General features: G+C 40.6%; 1 pseudogene; it reads right to left on the reverse strand.

The window, feature by feature from the left end:
- Positions 1 to 1,174: 1,174 nt before the first annotated feature.
- The window catches only part of LOC123990756, a 120,068-nt pseudogene continuing 98,176 nt past the window's right edge, over positions 1,175 to 23,066 (reverse strand).

Below are 23,066 nucleotides of genomic sequence, written 5' to 3' on the forward strand. Positions count from 1 at the left end.
CAGCACACCATCACTCTCCTTCTTGATCAAATAGCCCTTACACAGCTTGGATGTGTGTTGGGTCATTGTCCTGTTGAAAAACAAATGATAGTACCACTGAGCGCAAACCAGATGGGATGGAGTATCGCTGCTGTGGTAGCCATGCTGGTTAAGTGTGCCTTGAATTCTAAATAAATCCCAAACAGTGTCAGCAGCAAAGCACCCCCACACCATCACACCTCCTCCTCCATGGTGGGAACCACACATGCGGAGATCATCTGTTCACCTATTCTGCGTATCACAAAGACATGGAGATTGGAACCAAAAATGTCAAATTTGGACTCATTAGACCAAAGGACAGATTTCCGACCGGTCTAATGTCTATTGCTCGGGTCTCTTGGCCCAATATGTTTCTTTTTCTTATTGGTGCCCTTTAGTATTGGTTTCTTTGCAGCAAATCGACCATGAAAGCCTGATTCACGCAGTCTCATCTGAACAGTTGATGTTATGTGTCTTTTAATTGAACTCTGTGAAGCAGTTATTTGGGCTGCAATTTCTGATGCTGGTAACTCTTATGAACGAATCCTCTGCAGTAGAGGTAACTCTAGGTCTTCCCCTCCTGTGGCGGTCCTCGTGAGAGCCAGTTTCATCATAGCGCTTGATGGTTTTTGCACTGCACTTCAAGAAAATGTCAAAGTCCTTGACATTTTCCAAATTGACTGACCTTCATATCTAATAGTAATGATGGACTGTAATTTCTCTCTGCTTATTTGAGCTGTTCTGCTATAATATGGACTTGGTCTTTTACCAAATATCGCTATCTTCTGTATACCACCCTACCTTGTCCCAACACAACTGATTAGCTCAAATGCATTAACGAAAGAAATTCCACTAATTAACATGGCACACCTGTTAATTGAAATGCATTCCAGTTGACTACCTTATGAAGCTGGTTGAGAGAATGCAAAGTGTGCAAAGCTGTCAAGACAAAGGGTGACCACTGAAGAATCTCAAAAATATTTTGATTTGTTTAACACTTTTTTGGTTATTACATCAATCCATGTGTTATTTCATAGTTTTGATGTCTTCACTATTATTCTACAATGTAGAAAATAGTACATATAAATAAAATCCTGGAATGAGTAGGTATGTTCAAACTTTTGACTTGTACATCTGTCAGCCTGCCAGTCCCCCCTCATAGTGTGTGGAGCAGATCTCTGGTGAGGCCACAGGGGGCAGAAGGAATTATACATTAATTTCATTCTAGAATGTGCCAAAGTCATTTACATCCGTGAACAGAAAAACATGAAAGAGGGGTTCAGGCTTTAACCAAGTGAATGGTGGCCCCTGCATCGAGCTAAAATCAAATCATTCCAGTCAAGGTGCAGCATGTTCCATGCCATTATATTACAATAGACATCACTTGGAACGAGATGCAGAGAAACACGTACGCCAAGGAAATGGTTGTGAGATATTACTTTGTCATAAAATGGATGGGTACTTGAAAGGTTATTTTAGAACAAAGAGAAACATTTGAGAAGAAAAATAAAACAGTATGTGGATAGGTACTAACTAAAGCACTTGTCAAATGTTTTCCATGTTAAATTGCATATTTCTTTTTTTACCAAACAAGCACTGGTAACTACAGTCAAACAATCACATGTAACAGTAAATTGTATGTTTTATTTGACAGTTTGGGAAATCTCTAATGTTCCCAAAATAGTGGGCAACATCCAAATAATGACGACAAGACATTGAAGAGGATCCTCCATAACACAGTGTTCGGTAAATGTCCTCTCTTTCGTGAGCCCAAGCACCGGATCCCTAGCAGATGCAGGACCAGCTCTTCGTCCTCAGCCAGAGAGAGGCCAGTGTCCAGGGGCTTGGCAGCTGCCTGTTGCCTTGGTCTCTTCCTGCTCCCCTCTGCCTCGTCTTCCTCACCAGAGTCATCGCTGCAGTCACTGAGGCTGCGCTTCCTCATCCCAGCAGTATGGCTTTAAACAAAGAGAGGAGAAAGGTTTCAACAATCAGTTTAGCTCACATCAATGGGAGTGCAGTTTATATTGAGGGTCGGTCTATGGAGATGGTCTTTGAAAAAAAGGTGTTATGAGACATACCGTGGTTCATGGGGATCTGTGTAAAACAGAGGTAGAGGATTGCAACCCTGGGAGGTATCTTGGTTAAAAATCTTCCAATGTTGCTAGCTATTTGATTGCATGAGGCTGCTCAAGATTCTTTGTAATTGAGAGGGATGGAAAGAGGCACCCGTCTCATATCCATCTGATAGGGGAGATAGCTGGCTCTCTTTATTCAAAGTTGTGAAATGGCCGGGATGATCAGACACCAGCAATGGCTTAATGGGATTAATTGAACAAATGAGCCGAAAAAAGTATAAAACTTGGGGAACACAACTTATCTTTGATTAAGTCAATTGGTGTGGATCAAGGGAGTGGGGAATGATTTATCATGTGATCAGGAAGCAGAGTGAAACACAGTTATTGCTGATAGAGCCGTCTCTCCTATTATCTGCACCTCTGATTGTTGACACTCCACAGCTCAGGGGCTGGGTGCTGAGCACTAGGAATACAAAATGGCTACCATGCATGCAGAACCCCATTGTGGGTCAATTCATTAGGGCACACTGTGGAAAACGGTTCACAATGGAAATATAAAACAAGCATTTTTTTGTTGGATGGTACCGCCTCGTTTCGCCTGTTTCTTCCAATGAATGTATAATGCGTTACTTTTAAAGTAACCTTGCCAACCACAAACATGCAGGCCAAAGTAAAAAGGAAGGGGAAAACAAGTGGTACATTTGTCTTGCTTTACTGTTTGTTAGTGCTGACAGGGTGGTTCTCTCTAACCTTAGCCCCTGGTAAAGACAACGTGAGCCCAAATTAAGAACTTAGTTGGTAGAAAATCTGTTTCACATAGTGAAAACACAATTTGGGGAATGGTCCCACCTGATCAGAGTAAATTGTTTGCAATTTTCATCTATACTGAACAAAAATATAAAACATTTCTACGACTTTGCTGAGTTACAGTTCATATAAGGAAATCAGTCAATTTAAATCAATTCATTAGGCCCTAATCTATGGATTTCACATGACTGGGCAGGGGCGCAGCCATGGGGTGGGCCTGGGAGGCCATATGCCCAGCCAATAAGAATGAGTTTTCCCCCACAAAAGGGCTTAAGAGACAGAAATACTCCTCTATCCCCCCCCACACCCCGACGATCCCGCTGGTGAAGAAGCCGGATGTGGATGCCCTATGCTGGTGTGGTTACACGTGGTGCGGTTGTGAGGACGGTTGGACACGGCTTACGAAAGAGATATTAACATACAATTCTCTGGAAACAGCTCTGGTGGACATTCTTGCAATCAGCATGCCATTTGCAAGCTCCCTCTGAACTTAAGAAATCTATGGCCTTAATGTCCCCAGCACAAGGTGCACCTGTGTAATTACCATAGTGTTTAATCAGCTTCTTGATATACCACACCTGTCAAGTGGATAGATCATCTTAGCAAAGGATAAAATGCTAGCTAACAAACTTTGAGAGAAATAAGCTTTTATTTCAGCTCATGAAACACGGGACCAGCACTTTACATGTTGTGTTTGTTCAGTATAAAATAGCTAAAAGAGCAGCAACAATAGACTTCAAAGATCAAACATCTGACTCATTCTTCTGGCAAGTTTTTAATTTACCCCTTAACTGACCCCTGTATCATGCTCTTATCGTAAGTGTTTTTCCTGTAGACTCAATTGAATTCCAAAGGCCAGCAGGTCTCATATAGTAGTGTGTTTAATACACTCCTGGGCGCCATCACACACCAGCCAAGCTGTGTCTTCTGAGAACAAGAACCTGACCAGGGGAAAATAACTTGCCCTATAGAGCTACATGTCTATGATGGAATAATTGGTAGTGTATCTTACATAAATACATCTTTACAGAAGTTCCAAAGGTAAGGAAAGCTCAGAATGTCCTGTACAAGCTGGCTGGTTGTAAATGTTGGTGTATACATGACTGCAGTCATATGCATTTCTGCATGGATTGTTTAGTTCAATTCAGGGGTTGGAACCAAAATTATTTACATATCATTTCGTTCAGAACTACAATTATTTTCATTCCATTCCACTGTTCTGACCTGTATAATAAAGTTCTGACCCGGATAAAACCAGAAAAAGTACCGGTTTATATTGTTCCTTTTTTAACTTGTTAAGTCAACAGTTTTTACAATTAGCTCATTTAGCTTATTAAATGATTCCACCAGTCAATGCAGATTGAGCAGCTTTCCATGGACCAGGCAAGCTATTTGTTATTAGTAGGTGTATAATTACTTTACTGAATTGCGTAATTATATGCTAGCTAGATAACTACACTGAACAAAAATATAAACGCAACATGAAACTATTTCAAAGATCTTACTGAGTTACAGTTCATATAAGGAAATCAGTCAATTGAAATAAATTCATTAGGCCCTAATCTATGGATTTTACATGATTGGGAAAACAGATATGCATCTGTTGGTCATAGATACCTTAAAAAACAAATAGGGGCATGGATCAGAAAACCAATGCAGCGAGACATCTCCTTTGCATTGAGTTGATCAGGCTGTTGATTGTGGCCTGTGGAAAGTTGTCCAGCTCTTCTTCAATGACTGTGCTTAGTTCCTGGATAATGTCGGGAACCGGAACACGCCATTGTACACGTCGATCCAGAGCATCCCAAATATGATCAATGGGTGATATGTCTAATGGGTATGCAGGCCATGGAAGACCTGGAACATTTTCAGCTTCCAGGAATTGTGTACAGATCCTTGCGACATGGGGGACGTTATCATGCTGGAACATGAGGTGATGGCGGCGAATGAATGGCACAATAATGGGCCTTAGGATCTCATCACGGTCTCTCTGTGCATTCAAATTGCCATCCATAAAATGTAATTGTGTTCATTGTTCATTAGCTAGTTAATTGTTTACAAACAAATGAGAGAATGTGCAAGAAAGCTAAACAGCTACCCAGCTAGCTAGTTCACTGCCTAGGCTAGCTAGCTGACTACTATGACAACTAGCAGAACCATGTCAACAAATGACTGCTGTCTGAACACACACAAATATGATTTGGTCACTTGTAACTTGCTGTTTGGACCGTCAGTACTCCAAAACAGATTTGTCTCGCAGTGTGAACAAGGCTTAAGTTTGTTGAATCATTTAAGGCTTTTCTCCAGTGGATGCACACATAACTGTATATGGTGGTATATAATGTATAGACTGGAATGGGGTTAACAACTGATAAGAGGGAATGTTTCATATGTTATGGCCCTCACGTCAGTCATGGCTTAAGTTGTGTTGCAAACGTAATTTATTCAGAATCGGTGGGACGATTCCCCAACATCTAATGTTCTTACTATCTGCACCAAACAGATTTTCACAAACTACGTTTTTAATTTGGGCTCAGGTTGTGTTCACCAGGGGCTAAGGTTAGAGAAAACCACCCTGTCAGCACTAACAAACAGCAAAGCAAGACAAATGTACCACTGGTTTTCCCCTTCATTTTTACTTTGGGTGAAATTACTCCTCTTTCTTGTTAGCAGAAAGACTGTCAAGAGAATTGGCTTGTCTATATGTTTGTTGTTGGCAAGGTTACTGTTAAAAGTAACTCGCCTCACCTTATATCCTCACAGCTTATCAGCTTATACTCCAGAGTTGTATGTTTTCTGTATTTATACTGTATGTTCCGTATGTTGATGATGTTTCTGTATTCTGTTTGTACATTGTCTATCGATGGCAGCAACTATTCACCAAGTCAAATTCTGGGTATGTGTATTGGTTGGTTTATTCGGATCCCCAGTAGCTTTTGCCAAAGCAGCAGCTATTCTTCGTGGGGTCCACACAAAAACAAGACTAGTAACAACACACAGATACACAGGCACACAAATCTAAAATACTACGGTGGCCTCCTGAATTATTCATCCGGTTCATTGCTGTTTATCAGCTATATCTTACACTCAAAATATCATATGAATCTAACCTTTGAGTTAAAACATTTAAGAAAGAAATGGTCATCAATAAATAATTATACTTGACAAAAATATAAACGCTACATGTAAAGTGTTGGGTTGCAATAATAGATCCCAGAAATGTTCCACAAGCATAAAAAGCTTATTTCTCTCCAATGTTGAGCACAAATTTGTTCACATCCCTGTTAATGAGCATTTCTCATTTGCCACGATCCATCCACCTGACAAGTGTGGCATATCAAGAAGCTGATTGAACAGCACGATAATTACACAGGTCCACCTTGTGCTGGGGTCAATAAAATGGCACAAAAATGAGCAGTTGACACAATACAATGCCACATACGTCCACATTTTTGAAAGAAAATCAGCCCCCTTTTTTTAAATGAGCGATCTACATGACATTTAGTGTGAAGTCACCCAGGTACATTTGGGCAAATCGTGAGGGAGACATTTGCATTCATACTACATTTTTTTCTGCAAGAATATCGTCAAATCTGTATACTTGGACTTTGATTGAGCTTTTCCAGTATTAGTAGCCATATTATAAGTTCAACATTTGCAAAACAACCAGTTTTCATAACTCTGAATATTCTTATAATTCTTGTCCAAAAGGAAAAGCCATGCTGTCGTACAAGGTTAGTAGCTGCATTTTCCGACAGATAAAAGCTTTCCGGATACTCCCATAAAGCCCAGCTCATTGGCTATCTAGCTAGCTTCGTTTGACCACAAGTGGTGCTTATTTGACAAAGTTAGAGTCGTTCAAGTGAAAACCGTCCGTGTCATCGGGGTGCCATGAAGGCGTCGCTCTCTGAACAAATATGGTGTCCTATAGGATATACTACACCCCTAATGATATAGTGAAGTCTCGTTACATTCTAGGATCTCTGAGGAATACATACTAATGTGATTTGACTGGTTGAAACAATGTTTAGGGTTAGATTTTCACAGATTCCATTCTTTGCTAGGACATGAAAAAGGATTTTATCTAACAAAACGACACTTCATGTTATCTCTGGGACCCTTTGGATGATAAATCAGAGCAAGATTTCAGAATGTAAGTACACATTTTACCTTCAGAGGTAAATTTATCAAGCCTAACGCGGTGATAAGTGTTTTGTTAGGAGCTCACCTCAAACAATTGCATGGCCTTTTTTGCAGTAATAGCTACTGTAAATTGTACAGTGCAGTTATATTAACATGAATTTAAGCTTTCAGCCGATATAAGACACTTGTACCGACATTTGTTGTTTCTCTAAAATCTGCGATGGTGACACAAGGCATTAACTGTCCCGTTGACGGGATGTCAATTCCTAAGAAGTTTTGAAGTCCTGTTTCACTAGGGTATAAATATGAGGTGACACTCCCTTTGTCCTTTACCATGTTGATGGATGACTGACAACACAAATGAAATAAGACAAAAGGTTGTTAGCCTTCACAAATCAGGTAATGGCTTTAAAAAGATAGCTATACACCTGAAAATACCCATCTCCACTATTAGTGCAATAAGACATGTAAAACAACTGAAGTAGTGATGAACCTGCCTGGAAGAGGACACAAGTGTATTTCGCCCCCACGCACAGTGAGAGGGATGGTTCAAGTGGAAAAATACATCGCCAGGAATCACAGTTGGAGAATTGCAATAGTTGGTTACATCTGGTCTCCAAAACTACAATAACACCACCTCCATGCCAAAAAGTTATTTGGAAGGGTTGCCTGAAGAAAGCCTCTGCTGTCACCAAACCACAAACGTAAGCGGCTGGAGTTTGCTAAATGTCTTTGAACTTTGATTGGAACCAGAGTTATCAGACTCCAAAACATCCACGCAGTATTGTTTTTCCTCGGGAATAGAGTTCAATACACATAGGTTGACAATAAATGTGGCTCAATTCACAGTCCCACAAAATAAGAGCTACAATGCTAATGTTCTCTGGGTGTCACTGAGTAGACTGATACCCCATGTCATTGATCCAAAATCCATAAGTAAGGCTGTACAGTGAAGTAAGTACACCCCCAATACAACTCTAAAGTATAATACATCCAGTGTGATTTCAAAAGATTTGTCAAATTAAGAAATTGTCTTTTGTTGATTTTATATAACATTCCAACCTCGTTTAGCATGATCTATTCAATTATGGAATAATTATACTATTTGTATTCATTTGCGTCACTGTCAATGACATACTTTTATTCTGAAGGCTAACCGCAAAGTTCACTATTGTTGCTAAACCTTATTGTGGCTAGCATCACATAGATGGTTCCGACCACCATTAAATCAAATAATGGTCTTATAAATTAAGGTTATTTTACATTATGACACCTAGCTATATAGTTAGGTAGCTAACTATAGCTACTGAAACATATGTCATTTTGCTATGTTTTTGGGAAAGAACATTGTTTGCATCCATGACCTAGCTAGCTTTTTTTATGACCAGCGCTGTAGGTGCTTGAGACAACTTTCCCAGCATCATAGCATACGTATTAGAGGTTGACCGATTAATCGGAATGGCCGATTAATTAGAGCTGATTTCAAGTTGTCATAACAATCGGAAATCTGTATTTTTGGGTGCCGATTTTGCTGATTCTTTAAAAAAAGTTGTATTTTATTTTTTATACCTTTATTTAACTAGGCAAGTCAGTTAAGAACACATTCTTATTTTCAATGACGGCCTAGGAATGGTGGGTTAACTGCCTTGTTCAGGGGCAGAACGACACATTTTCACCTTGTCAGCTCGGGGGATTCAATCTTGCAACCTTATAGTTAACTAGTCCAACGCTCTAGTATATATTTTTAAACCTGCATATTTAGCTAAAAGAAATCCAGGTTAGCAGGCAATATTAACCAGGTGAAATTGTCACTTCTCTTACGTTCATTGCACACAGAGTCAGGGTATATACAACAGTTTGGGTAGCCTGGCTCATTGCGAACTAATTTGCCAGAATTGTACGTAATTATGACATAACATTGAAGGTTGTGCAATGTAACAAGAATATTTAGACTTAGGGATGCCAACCGTTAGATAAAATACCGAACGGTTCCATATTTCACTGAAATAATAAACGTTTTGTTTTTGAAATGATAGTTTCCGGATTCGATCATATTAATGACCAAAGGCTCGTATTTCTGTGTGTTATGTTATAATTAAGTCTATTATTTGATAGAGCAGTCTGACTGAGCGGTGGTAGGCAGCAGCAGGCAGGTAAGCATTCATAAGCATTCATTCAAACAGCACTTTCGTGCGTTTTGCCAGCAGCTCTTCGCAAGCACAGCGCTGTTTATGACTTCAAGCCTATCAGCCTAATGGCTGGTGTAACCGATGTGAAATGGCTGGCTGGTGTAACCGATGTGAAATGGCTGTCTGGTGTAACCGATGTGAAATGGCTGGCTGGTGTAACCGATGTGAAATGGCTGGCTGGTGTAACCGATGTGAAATGGCTGGCTGGTGTAACCGATGTGAAATGGCTGGCTGGTGTAACCGATGTGAAATGGCTGGCTAGTTAGCGGGGTGCTCGCTAATAGCGTTTCACACGTCACTCGCTCTGAGACTGTGTTAAGAAGCAGTAAGGCTTGGTTGGTTGTGTATCGGAGGACGCATGACTTTCAACCTCCGTCTATCCCGAGCCCGTAACGGGTGTTGTAGCGATGAGACAAGATAGTAGCTACTAAACAATTGGATACCACGAAATTGGGGGGAAAACGGGGTCATTTTTTTTTTTTATCAATAAATAAAAATAAATAAAAAATACTATATTAACTACAACCTAAAACCTCTTACCTTGGAATATTGAAGTCTCATGTTAAAAGGAACTACCAACTTTAATATGTTCTCATGTTCTGAGCAAGGAACTCAAACTTAGCTTTTTTTACATGGCACATACATGGCACATACATGGCACACACTTACTTTTCCAACACTTTGTTTTTGTATTATTTAAACCAAATTGAACATGTTTCATTACGGTGGTCCTTCTGTAGCTCAGTTGGTAGAGCATGGCGCTTGTAACGCCAGGGTAGTGGGTTCGATCCCCGGGACCACCCATACGTAGAATGTATGCACACATGACTGTAAGTCGCTTTGGATAAAAGCGTCTGCTAAATGGCATATATTATTATATTATTATATATTATTTATTTGAGGCTAAATGGATTTATATTGATGTATTATATTAAGTTATATTATTTTATATATATATATATATTATATATATTATATTAAGTAAAAATAAATGTTAATTCAGTATTGTTGTAATTGTCATTACAAATAAATACATAAAAAAAATAATAATAAAAAATTAAAAAATTGTCTGATTAATCGTTATTGGCTTTTTTGGGTCCTCCAATAATCGGTATTGGTATCGGCGGTGAAAAATCATAATCGGTCGACCTCTAATATGTATCGATGAATCATTGTGACATATGAAATACGAGTGATAGTGTAATCAATGTGTAATAACTACCTAACAAATTAAGTAACGCGTTAAATTATATTATGTGACGTTCAGTCATATTCACTTTGGATAAAAGCGTCTGCTAAATGGCATATATATATATATATATATATATATATATATATATATATTCAGGTCCTGATTGGTCAACAAGCTTATTTGACACGTCGGTGTTAATTGACGTGTATCTTTTTTGACACGCAAAGACCCAAACCACGTTCCATAGAAATCCTGGTTGAGAAAGAAATGACTGAACAAATGAACAACAAAACAGCACTGCAAGTAAGTGATGATTTTTTACTGGTAATGGAGACATACGTAAATGCCAACAAAACACATTTTTGGTCAGCGTGGTGTGTGTAACCTTTACTTAACTAGGCAAGTCAGTTAAGAACAAATTCTTATTTACAATGATTGCCTACCCTGGCCAAACCCGGACGACACTGGGCCAATTGTGCACCGCCCTATGGGACTCCCAATCACAGTCGGATGTGTTACAGCCTGGATTCGAATCAGGAACTGTAGTGACGCCTCTTGCACTGAGATGCAGTGCCTTAATTTTAACACACACACATGGACGCAGTGGTCTAACTTTAACTGCACAAGAATGCTTATAAGGCCACTTAAATTGTAAATATCGGTTATCGGTATACATTCTTTTGGCAAGGAAAACATCGGATATCGGTATTGGCCAAAAATGTAATATTGGTGCAACACTAGCTGGAATCATGGAAATAGGATGATTATTCTAATTAAATAGTTAGAATACAGTGTTGTTTGACATGACAACGAATGAAAATACCAGGAGTTCTTGTGACAGGGTAGGAACCAAAGTGTTCTTTTTTCCCTTCTTTCTTTAGGAACCACAGTGTTAATAAGTGTTTCCTAGGGGACCCTACAATCTTTGGCTTGAAAGTTCTCTTAACTACTTCATGTAGGTAACCTATTCATGCTTTGCATATTCCTGTTTGATCTATTAAATACTGTTGCACAAACAACATGCTGATTTAGGTCTACACCATCAATGGTTTTATCAGGCTGTAGAGCTAATTACGTTAGCTCTGACATGTATAGCTAACTAACTAGCTATTATCATTAGCAGCTAACAAGATTTAGGCTCAACTTGCTAAGAAAAGACAAAACTAGCTGTTTGCAGATGTGTTTCTTACAAACTAAGAGTAATTATAGAATGCTAGTGGATTTAATAAGAAACAAAGTGAAAACAACACCAACATTGTTGCATGTGCGGCATTGACCATGCAGACTGAACGCAAGTGTCTCCTGGTCAAGGAACAACAAAGGCGCTCCTTGAGTGACGGGGACGGCTAGGTCTGTGTGGAAAGCAGCATGGAGAGAGGAGAGATGACTCAAGTAGCGAAGTAAACTATAAAAATGGACATTACACATGGCGTATCACATGTAACAAACTAAACATTCAAATACCGTTATGGAAGGTAAAGTAAAAGCCCAAACCGGTCCGTGTATCAATACCGGTATATCGCAAAATACAGTATACCGCCTAGCCCTAGTTTCGGTATGGAGGAATGATCTCAAATCACGTCCTTTGTGTCCTCCAAACTCATCAAACATTATAGCAGATGACTCAGATCTGTTATCTTGGCAAAAGGAGGGCTCACAAAATACTAAATGCTGTGGTGCCAATAATTGTGACATGTATGTTTTTGAATAAAATAATGATTTATTGATGACGAAAGTTTTTCTTTTAACAATTTTAACTCAATTAAAAGGTTGGATTCATATGATATTTTGCGTAAAATCAAGTTAAATGAATAACAACCTCACAGCCTTCTTTGTTCATACAGTATTTACCTAGGTTGTCAATAAATCAGGAGGGCACTGTACAAAACATAAGTCTAAAGAATAATGTGTGTGTAGATTGTGTGTGTTAGTGTGCCTGTGTGTGTGTTTTTGTCATTTCACTGTCCCCACCTTCCATGAGATGTTGTTCAATCAGTTTTTTAAAGGTAATTTAGCTGTTTGCTTGAGTAAATGGAGATGGAAGGGAGTTCCATGTGATCATGACTCTGTATAAAACTGTGCCTTGCTGTGAATTCGTTTTGGACTTGGGGACTGTGAAGAGACCCCTGGTGCATGTCTTGTGGGGTATGTATGGGTGTCTGAGCTGAATGTTACTTGATTATGCAAACAATCTGTAATTTTCTTCAGTAATATTTTTCATAAAAACTACTGTAGGAGAGAAGCAGTTACTCTCATCAACCCTCAACCAGGAGAAACTGGCATGCATGTTGTTGATGTTAGTTCTGTATGTGCTGTTAAGAGCTAGATGTGCTGCTCTGTTTTGAGCTAGCTGCAGCTTTGATAGGTCTTTCTTTTCTGCACTTTACCATATTACCAGACTGTAATCAAGACCGGACAAGACCAGAGTCTGAAACTAGTACAGTTGATTTTTATACTTGGCGTATAACGTGATTCTAATTTTGGTGGTGGTGATACATAGTTAACACAGTGTCAGAAACGAGGGTAATATGGTCTGCTAAAGGCTGAGCATCAATCAATTGCACCCCTATGGTTAGTGAGTAGCATGCTAATGATCGTCCAAATCCAGGTACAGCCAATTGGCCTTAGAGCTGTCCTGGGGACATTCATCCATCGAAATACTTGACGGTGCTGCTACTCATGTCACCGGCTGTTGCCCTGGAGATCACGATCAAATGACTCAGTGATTACGTCAGCCAGGGAGACTGTCAATTACACTGTCATTCATCATCACCACAGGATGTGATCAGTGGAGTGAGTCAGAATAGGCCAATACAGGCATGGATGGACTGAGCAGGGATATGGAATGGATACAGTACATCCTTAGTGCGCTGTAACAATGGTCAGGCCATAAACCAGCAGCACAGGGGGGGTACTCTGCACAGGGGGGAAATATGCCAGGGGAAGGCACTAGGAGGTGGTGTTAATATACACTGGAGGAAAGAGTCGGAGGGAGGGGGAGAGAGAGGAGGGGGGGTGTCAATGTGAGGGTGATAAATAAGTGGTGGTGTTCTGAGAACCCCCTCCTTGGTATAAACCAGCATCCCGGTGAGAGAGGCAGGCAGGCTAGTGGTAGATCTCCGTGGTAACGGGCAAGCGTAGTCATGCAGTGAACGCCAGGGGAGCATAAATCTGTTCTCGCCCCCAGCCCTATGGACTAGTGGGCTTTACGGAGGAGGAGGAGATGGGAAGAACATCACCTGCTCCTCCACACACAGGGGAGAGAGGCAGAGAGAGAAAGAAGTGTATGTGAGGAAGCGAACGGAAAAGGGACGGAGAAAGGTAAGTAGAATCAAGTCAGAGAGCGAGAGCACAAAGACAATACACCGGAATAGACACCTAAGACACTGAGAAAAGAGAGGAAGACGTGGAGCATAAAACCAGAAGCGTACTGCCTGCCTCTCTGCCTTTAAATCCTTGGTGCATTGCCCTGTAGCGAGAGGCTGCGTTGCCCTTCACCCTCGGCTGCCACTTTTAATCTGTCTCTAATTACACACTTTATAGCCTAGCTGCCGCACGCCCAGCAATCAATGCCTCGGCCAGCGGGCTACAAGGGAGTCCTTGTAGCCCGCTACAAAGTCCTCCCTCCTGGAAAGGGTATAGTTCTGCTCCAGAGTCAATTACACCGCAAATCCCAATAACCCTAGGCAGACGAGCAGAGATACAACATTGCAAATCTAATGAATCTCGGAATGTTCGAAGGAAACAACCCTCGCTACAACAGACTGCTGGTCCAATAATGCTGAGCAGCTCATTGTTTTCCAATATGGATTTCTTGAGAAATGTCAGACCATTGCTGGATCACAAGCCCATGACTTCTTGATTCTGTCTGGTAGTTTTTAAAGGATTGGACATGTAACAGTGATAGCCAAACATCTAGGCTTGGTCGAATTGATGCCTGTTCTTTCAGATCTACTAGTCACAATATCCTTATGGGTAGGGCTGCATTGTCAAGTGATTTTAAATGCTCCAGCTGGAGCTTTTAGTCTATCATACATTCAGCCTAAAAACTAGCTGGTACAGTAGCCTGTAGTTTTTACCTGCTCTGGTCATCATCTTCCTCCGAGTCAGAGCATAGTTTGTCCGGGTCGGGAAGCGCGCTGGGGTCAAACTCCTCTCCATCGGCACAGTCCAGGTACGCTAAGCACCTCCTCTTCAGACTTCTGCTCCTGGGACAAAATACAGTTACTTCAAATACCTCAGGTGTTGGATTCAATAAGAAAAATCAACCAATTTTGCTAAGACTATATGAAACCCGATGAATGTCGTGCCAGATGTCTTAAAAAAGCTCTTACTGAGAGAATCATTTACACATCAAAAAGGTACTGATGTAAATGGTGAGTGGGAAAATCACAAGTCACGTGCGATGTCAACAGCTTCACTTGGCATTGGCAATGCAATCAATGAATAGATGCATTAACATGGCAAGGAGGAGAAACAAATTCCCCATACAGGGTAATGTATGGGTACCGATGTCAGTGTACCCAATTACTGGAAGCTATCTTTCACAAGGTGAAAGCTTGCCAAACCACACTAAAATCACACCCCTATATGAACTCAGCAATAATATTAAGTCTGAAGCTGGCAGGTAGCAATACTGCAGGGCGGACAGAAATAATAGCCAGAGGGATATAAAACAGTAGAAGATAAGAAAATACTCCAACTGCCTGGTGCAGAAGTAGGTTAAAAGAAGATGGAGAAAGATAAACGCAGCTCGATATTGGGGTTTACAGAGACCGGCAGAAAGGTAACCCTAGTAATGTGAGCATTGTAAAGACCGAATCGGGGGCACAAAACAACTCTGGTCTTTTGTGTGTCACTAATAACCTGTGGATCTCCCTCACACAATGTAACCTATATGCATAAATGGAGGACAATAAAAGCTACAAATAAAACAAGTGGAAGTTCTAGGGACTTTTACTGTGTGCTCTTTAATGCAAGCAGGGAATGAGAGGGGAGGTACAGAGAGAGAAATAATTGATCTACTTAAAATGGATGAAACTGCCCAGTGGAACGCACTTGTTAATGAGCTTGGGTTCTCAGACACACAGAGCCCCCATCTTATGAAAGAATCTGGGACAAACACGGCTGTGGTAGATTTCTCTATGGACAATTATAATGAGAGGGTGCTGTTTGTTCCACATATCTGAGTCCATGTCTCTAATCTCAGTGTTCAACGAGCCTTATTCGCCCCACACGGACAAGTCAGACTTAATGGCTTCCAGAAAACCATGGACTTTCTCAGACCGTCTGTGAGAATGAGACCGACCCACAGAATGTTTGAAAAGGAAAAAGGTCAAAAGGTATCATGACTGTTAATTCAAATCGGGTAAACGGTGTCACTTCAGAGGCTACCGCAGAAAACAGAGGGTCATGAGCAGAGGGTCATGCTGGAGTGCATTGCTGTAGCTTTCATAGCTTTCCAAACAGAACCCGCAGTATGGATTTTCCTACGTTCTGGTGGTTATACACAATGTACAAAACATTAAGGACACCTGTTCTTTCCATGACAGACTGACCAGGTGAAAGATATGATCCATTTTGATATTACTTGTTAAATCCACTTCAAAATCAGTGTAGATGAAGGGGAGGAGAGGTTAAAGAAATATTTTTAAGCCTCAAGACAATTTAGACAAGGATATGTGCCAGAGTGTGAATGGGCAAGACATAATATTTAAGTCCCTTTGAACAGGGTATGGTAGTAGGTGCCAAGCACATCGGTTTGTGTCAAGAACAGCAATGCTGCTGGGTCAACATGAGGCTGGTAAAAACTCAATATTAGGAAGGTATGCACAGCTAAGTAAAAATAGTTAATTGTACTTAGCAGATTTAATCAAGTGATATTCACATGAAGTAGAATGAAAGGCGGAGTTCTAAGCTTAGTGGATGACATTGAAGCAATAGCCATGCCACATATGTAGGCGTAGACAGACACATTATGCCATAGTATTTCACTCTTCTTACAGTACTTTAGATTCTATATACTAAAGCTGGGCGATATGGACCAAAATCCATATTGCGATAACGTGCCTGAATTAATGCGATAACGATAAATAGAAGTTTATTAAATTGTGTTTTTATTTTGATCCTTTAAACTTCTACTACTAGTTTGATGGTTGTAGCCATCAATTGTCTCATTAACAGTCACCCATATTAGCAAACTTATTTCATTTAAAAACGTCACATTTCTCTAGTATAGGCTACTTATCGTAATGAATGATATCAAACTGCCTATGATAACTGATTGGTGTCGATCATTTTCATTTTAGCTTCCTTGCTCTACTATCTACTCCTATATCCTATCGACTCCTATACCCATTTTCTAGACGACAAAATGGGGGAGGTAATGGAAGAGGCGGGAACTTTATTGTAGTAATTCTTGAATCTAGGCAGGAAATCTAATCTTTGCTTTATCTAATATTAGAATAGGTTAGAATTAGCTGCCGGTTCCCACTGCAAGTCTTGCTGTGCAGGGAGACAGATTCAATGTCTGTATGTGCTGTAAACCAATCCTGTCTGGAAACATGGCTTTGTGCGATTCATTTGAAATTCTGCTGACAGAGACTTGCGGTAAGAACAGTCCTGTCCATGTGAACAGAATAAAAACAAGAGTTGGCCCTGCCTCATGCTGACGACAGGGAGACTGAAAGAAATCCAACCCCTGACAGAGAGCAGGGAGAACTCAATGAGACTCACACAGTACCACTGTGTCCCAACACTAGTTCTTGAAATCAGGTGAGTACTGTATTTTTTTCCTAACCTGATCATAATATACAGATTAACAGCAAACATGCATCGTTTCATTCACTTTGCTCAATAAGTAATTACAAAAAAAATCAAAGCTGACAGTATCATAAACTAAATCTACTGATGAACTGGCAGCATAACGCCACACCACCAAGCAGGCCGGTGCTGGTTTCATATCATTATCTTCAGTATAGTCTCAGATGTTCAATACAGCCACAGTGCAATCTCAGCCCCCGCTAGAGAGACTTCTGGACTCATCATAACAAGAATGCCTTATTTAGCTGAGCGAGGAGCCAGTGTTTCCTTAGAAACTGAAAACCATTTTAGGCATATTACAGATACTGTGTGGAAAATAACGGACAACATGTTCAATGAAATATTCAGAGCACCTTTAGTTGGAAATGTGTTAACATTTGACAGTGTATGGCATGCCATGCATATGGATGGAAACAGGATATATAATATTATAGAGTGCATTTGGAAAGTTTTTCAGACCTCTTGATGTTGTCCACATTTTGTTACGCTACAGCCTTATTCTAAAGTTGATTAAATTGTTTCCCCCCCCTCATTAATCTACACACAATACCCCATAATGACAAAGCAAAAACAGTTTAATAAATTTGAAAAAATGTCTAAACAATGAAATATCACATTTCCATAAGTATTCAGACCATTCACTCAGTACTTTGTTGAAGCACCTTTGGCAGCGACTACAGCCTCGAGTCGTCTTCGGTAGGACGCTACAAACATGGCACACCTGTATTTGGGGAGTTTCTCACATTCTACAGATCCTTTCAAGCTCTGTCAGGTTGGATGGGGAGCATTGCTGCACAGCTACTTTCAGGTCTCTCCAGAGATGCTCGATCGGGTTCAAGACCGGGCTTTGGTTGGTCCACTCAAGGACTTTTAGAGACTTGTCCTGAAGCCACTCCTGCATTGTCTTGGCTGTGTGCTTAGGGTCATTGTCCTGTTGGAAGGTGAACCTTCGTTCCAGTCTGAGGTCCTGAACGCTCTGGAGCAGGTTTTCATCAAGGATCTCTCTTTGTACTTGCTCCATTCATCTTTCTCTCGATCCTGACTAGTCTCCCAGTCCCTGCAAAATACCACCATGCTTCACCGTAAGGATGTTGCCAGGTTTCCTCCAGACGTGACACTTGGCATTCAGGCCAAAGAGATCAATCTTGGTTTCATCAGAACAGAGAATCTTGTTTCTCATGGTCTGAGAGTCCTTTATGTGCCATTTGCTAAACTCCAAGCGGACTGTCATGTGCCTTTTACTGAGGAGTGGCTTCCGTCTGGCTACTCTACCATAAAGGCCTGATTGGTGGAGTGCTGCAGAGATGGGAGAACCTTCCAGAAGGACAACCATCTCCACAGAGGAATTGGAGCTCTGTCAGTGTGAACATTGGGTTCTTGGTCACCTCCCTGACCAAGGCCCTTTTCCCCCGATTGCTCAGTTTGGCCGGGCGGAAAGCTCTAGGAAGAGTCTCGGTGGTTCCAAACGTCTTCCATTTAAGAATGATGGAGGCAACCGTGTTCTTGGGGACCTTTAATGCTGCAGACATTTTTTTGGAAACCTTCCCCAGATCTGTGCCATGACACAATCCTGTCACAGAGCTCTCTGACAATTCCTTCGACCTCATGGCTTGGTATTCGCTCTGACATGCACCTTATATAGACAGGTGTGTGCCTTTCTAAATCATGTCCAATAAATATAATTTAACGCAGGTGGACTCCAATCCAGGATGATCAATGGAAACAGGATGCACCTGAACTCAATTTTGAGTCTCAAAGCAAAGGGCCTGAATACTTACAGTTGAAGTCGGAAGTTTACATACAATTAGGTTAGTTTTCAACCACTTAAAAAATGTATTGTTAACAAACTATAGTTTTGACAAGTCAGTTAGGACATCTGCTTTGTGCATGACACAAGTAATTTTTTGTTGTTGTTTACAGCCAGAGTATTTCACTTATAATTCACTGGATCACGAATCCAGTCGGCCAGTTAGCATACATTATGTTGACTGTGCCTTTAAACAGCTTGGACAATTCCAGAAAATTATCTCATGGCTTTAGAAGCTTCTGATATGCTAATTGACATAATTTGAGTCAATTGGAGGTGTACCTGTGGATGTATTTCAATGCCTACCTTCAAACTCAGTGCCTCTTTACTTGACAACATGGGAAAATCAAAAGAAATCAGCCAAGACCTCAAAAAAATAATTGTAGACCTCCACAAGTCTGGTTCATCCATGGGAGCAATTTCCAAATGCCTGAAGGTACAACGTTCATCTGAACAAACAATAGTACGCAAATATAAACACCATGGGACCACGCAGCCGTCATACCGCTCAGGAAGGAGACGCGTTCTGTCTCCTAGAGATGAATGTACTTTGGTGCGAAAGTGCAAATCAATAGCAGAACAACAGCAAATGACCTTGTGAAGATGCTGGAGGAAACAGGTACAAAAGTATCTATATCCACAGTAAAACGAGTCCTATATCGACATAACCTGAAAGGCCGCTCAGCAAGGAAGAAGCCACTGTTCCGAACCTGCCATAAAAAAAGCCAGACTACGGTTTGCAACTGCACATGGGGACAAAGATCGTACTTTTGGAGAAATGTCCTCTGGTCTGATGAAACAAAAATAGAACTGGCCATAATGACCATTGTTATGTTTGGAGGAAAAGGGGGAGACTTGCAAGCCAAAGAACACCATCCCAACGGTGAGGCACGGGGGTGGCAGCATCATGTTGTGGGGGTGCTTTGCTGCAGGAGGGGATGGTGTACTTCACAAAATAGATGGCATCATGAGGAAGGGAAATTATGTGGATATATTGAAGCAACATCTCAAGATGTCAGTCAGGAAGTTGAAGCTTGGTCGCAAAAAGTGTGCGCGAGCAAGAAGGCCTACAAACCTGACTCAGTTACACCAGCTCTGTCAGGAGGAATGGGCCAAAATTCACCCAACTTATTGTGGAAAGCTTGTGGAAGGCTACCCGAAACATTTGACCCAAGTTAAACAATTTTAAAGGCAAGGCTACCAAATACTAATTGAGTGTATGTAAACGTCTGACCCAATGCGAATGAGATGAAAGAAATAAAAGCTGAAATAAATCATTCTCTCTACTATTATTCTGACATTTCAAATGTTAAAATAAAGTGGTGATCCTAACTGACCTATGACAGGGAATTTTTACAAGGATAATAATACATTCGCAAACATTTCTAAAAACCTGTTTTCGCTTTGTGGTATTGCGTATAGATTGATGAGATTTAAAAAAATATTTAATCTCTATTAGATTAAGGCTGTAAAGTAACACAATTTGGAAAATGTGAAGGGGTCTGAATATTCTCCAAATGCACTGTCCCTCAGATCCTTTCAGGGCTCCACTATGTTAACTCCGTTCCGACTGACATTTTGCGCTTAGCTATCGGTATGAGATGGCTTGGATTGAGCGGTAGCCCCGGTTCTCAAGGACAAAGGAGTATATGACACCACTTAAATATGGGATGTCCCTCCTACCATTTCATTGGCATTTCATTGTTTGAACGAGAGTCCATTAGAAAACATGCACATTTTTTTACAACACTAAACCCACAAATACATATTTTACAGTTATACGGTGAAATCATAGTCATTTTATAATTTGATTATACAATATTTAGAAACCAGTCATTTCAAGCCTTATGCAGTTTTGTTGAATAGGAAATACATAATATTACTAGCTATTGTTTATGAACCTCATGATAAATAATTACTTCAGGAAACTATGTAGATTACATTTAGCTGGTTAAGGTCAAAGTAAAAAGCTGACATTCAACATCATGCAATGTTTATTTCCCAAGTGTTTGTGTGAAAGTGTGTGCACTCAGCCTTCTTGTACAAGCCTTTACTGTGTCTGCTGCTTTAACACACACACATCTTCAGAGGCACCCCCTGGGATGTCACGATCGTTGAAAATGTCTGACAGTGTACGCACGCACGCGCAGAACCCATGCCTGGTGCCAGTTTAGAATGGCTCCAGCAAGAGCTATTGACTATAAATATTTAAATACATGCTGCAATCACTTCACATTAAGGAGACCATCAAATGTATGTGACGCTTTAAAATGCAGTTGAACTGGGCATACATTAAAGGCAAGCTAACCTACAGTGAGTTCATCATCCAGGGATTCTAATTTCAGCGTATCCATTTTTCATAGTATAGTCCGTTACGGCTACACTGCTGGAGAACGTTATGTCAACTTAGGTAGCATAAACGTAACCACATGTAACACATGGATTTGCATTAGAATACACATGAAAAGTCCCAATGCAAAGTTCCCTTACTTTTCGGGGGGGGGGGGGTGATGTAATGTAATATGTAGAACCCGGCTAGCCAGCCTGTTCCTTGGACATGAAAACTCCAACAGCAATAATGTTTAATTAAAACAAATCACTTGCATCCATGTCTATTGGTTTCAATTTAATTTCCAGCCAATTTAAAAGCAAATACTTACGAATGTATTGTTTAAAAATCAACTTGCAAGGTTGCTAGTCAACTAGCCTGCAAACGTTAGCCCTACTAGCCTGCTAACTCTAGCCCTACCAGTCTGCTAACGTTAGCCCTACTAGCCTGTTAACTCTAGCCCTACTAGCCTGTTAACTCTAGCCCTACCAGTCTGCTAACGTCACGTTAGCACTACGAGTCAGCCAGTTGCTATCAACACCTACAGTAGCTTACAACTACATTAAAGTTAATCAAAGTTTTGGAAACACATAACACCTTCTAAACAGTTATCAAAGAATGTTAGCTTTTTGCAGTTATCTTTGCTAGGAAGCTATCCCTAGTTTTGCTTAGCTCTGTAATTTATTTTTCAATACCCAGCATATTCAACATGTATTGTATGGTAGTGGTTGTATGTAGATTACACCTACTGTAGTTGTAAAAAAAAAGCCTGTCCAGTTTTCTAATTGTTGTTTACAGGATTCACTTCTGTACTCCATCACTAGGTGGCGACATTGACCACGGCACACCCTGAGTACCAACCTTTATGGTTTACCACAATGTCTCTCATTAGCACCACCAGCTGAAGAGAGTTCTCCCTAATTGTCTTCACCATGCCCTATATCACTGTAGCTCAGTTGGTAGAGCATGGCGCTTGTAACGCCAGGGTAGTGGGTTCGATTCCCGGGACCACCCATACGTAGAATGTATGCACACATGACTGTAAGTCGCTTTGGATAAAAGCGTCTGCTAAATGGCATATATTATTATATTATCAACTTGTATATTCCTTGTGTGATTATTCTGAAGGCCATCGAAGGCCGAAGCGTCAATCTTTTAAACTCGTTTAATAAAACTATGCATTTTTAATAGTGAGTGAGCATTGAGCCTCTTCCTGTCCAATGATGTCTACACATTTTTAGTATCCACCTCTACTCACGTTGGTTGAGCACCTTCTACTTCTTTTCAGCAAGCTAGTCAACCAGCTAACGTTAGCCAACTAGTTATTAGCCTAGCCAACCACCACGGTTATGATCACTAAACTAGAGCCCAACTACTGGAACCCAGCTAGAACACAAATAACAAAACTAGGACTGTCCCCGACCCCAGAAAATATTGGTTGACCGAAAGTTGTCTGTTCTTTCAACCAATCGATTGCCCAAATTATTATAATTTCTTTTACATGCATTTTTCCATATGTATACACACACACACTAGGTGTTTTAGTAAAATCAACTATATGCATTGAGCTTATCTGATGCGTTAAGCTTATGTTTGATGCCTCAAGAGGGCGCCAGAGATCTAGATAACCGGAAGAAAAAAAACCTGACCCAACTATTCTCCTCCCGCTCCTGCTGGTTTTCGC

Source organism: Oncorhynchus gorbuscha, linkage group LG02 (assembly GCF_021184085.1).
Source record: "Oncorhynchus gorbuscha isolate QuinsamMale2020 ecotype Even-year linkage group LG02, OgorEven_v1.0, whole genome shotgun sequence".
NCBI lineage: Eukaryota > Metazoa > Chordata > Actinopteri > Salmoniformes > Salmonidae > Oncorhynchus > Oncorhynchus gorbuscha.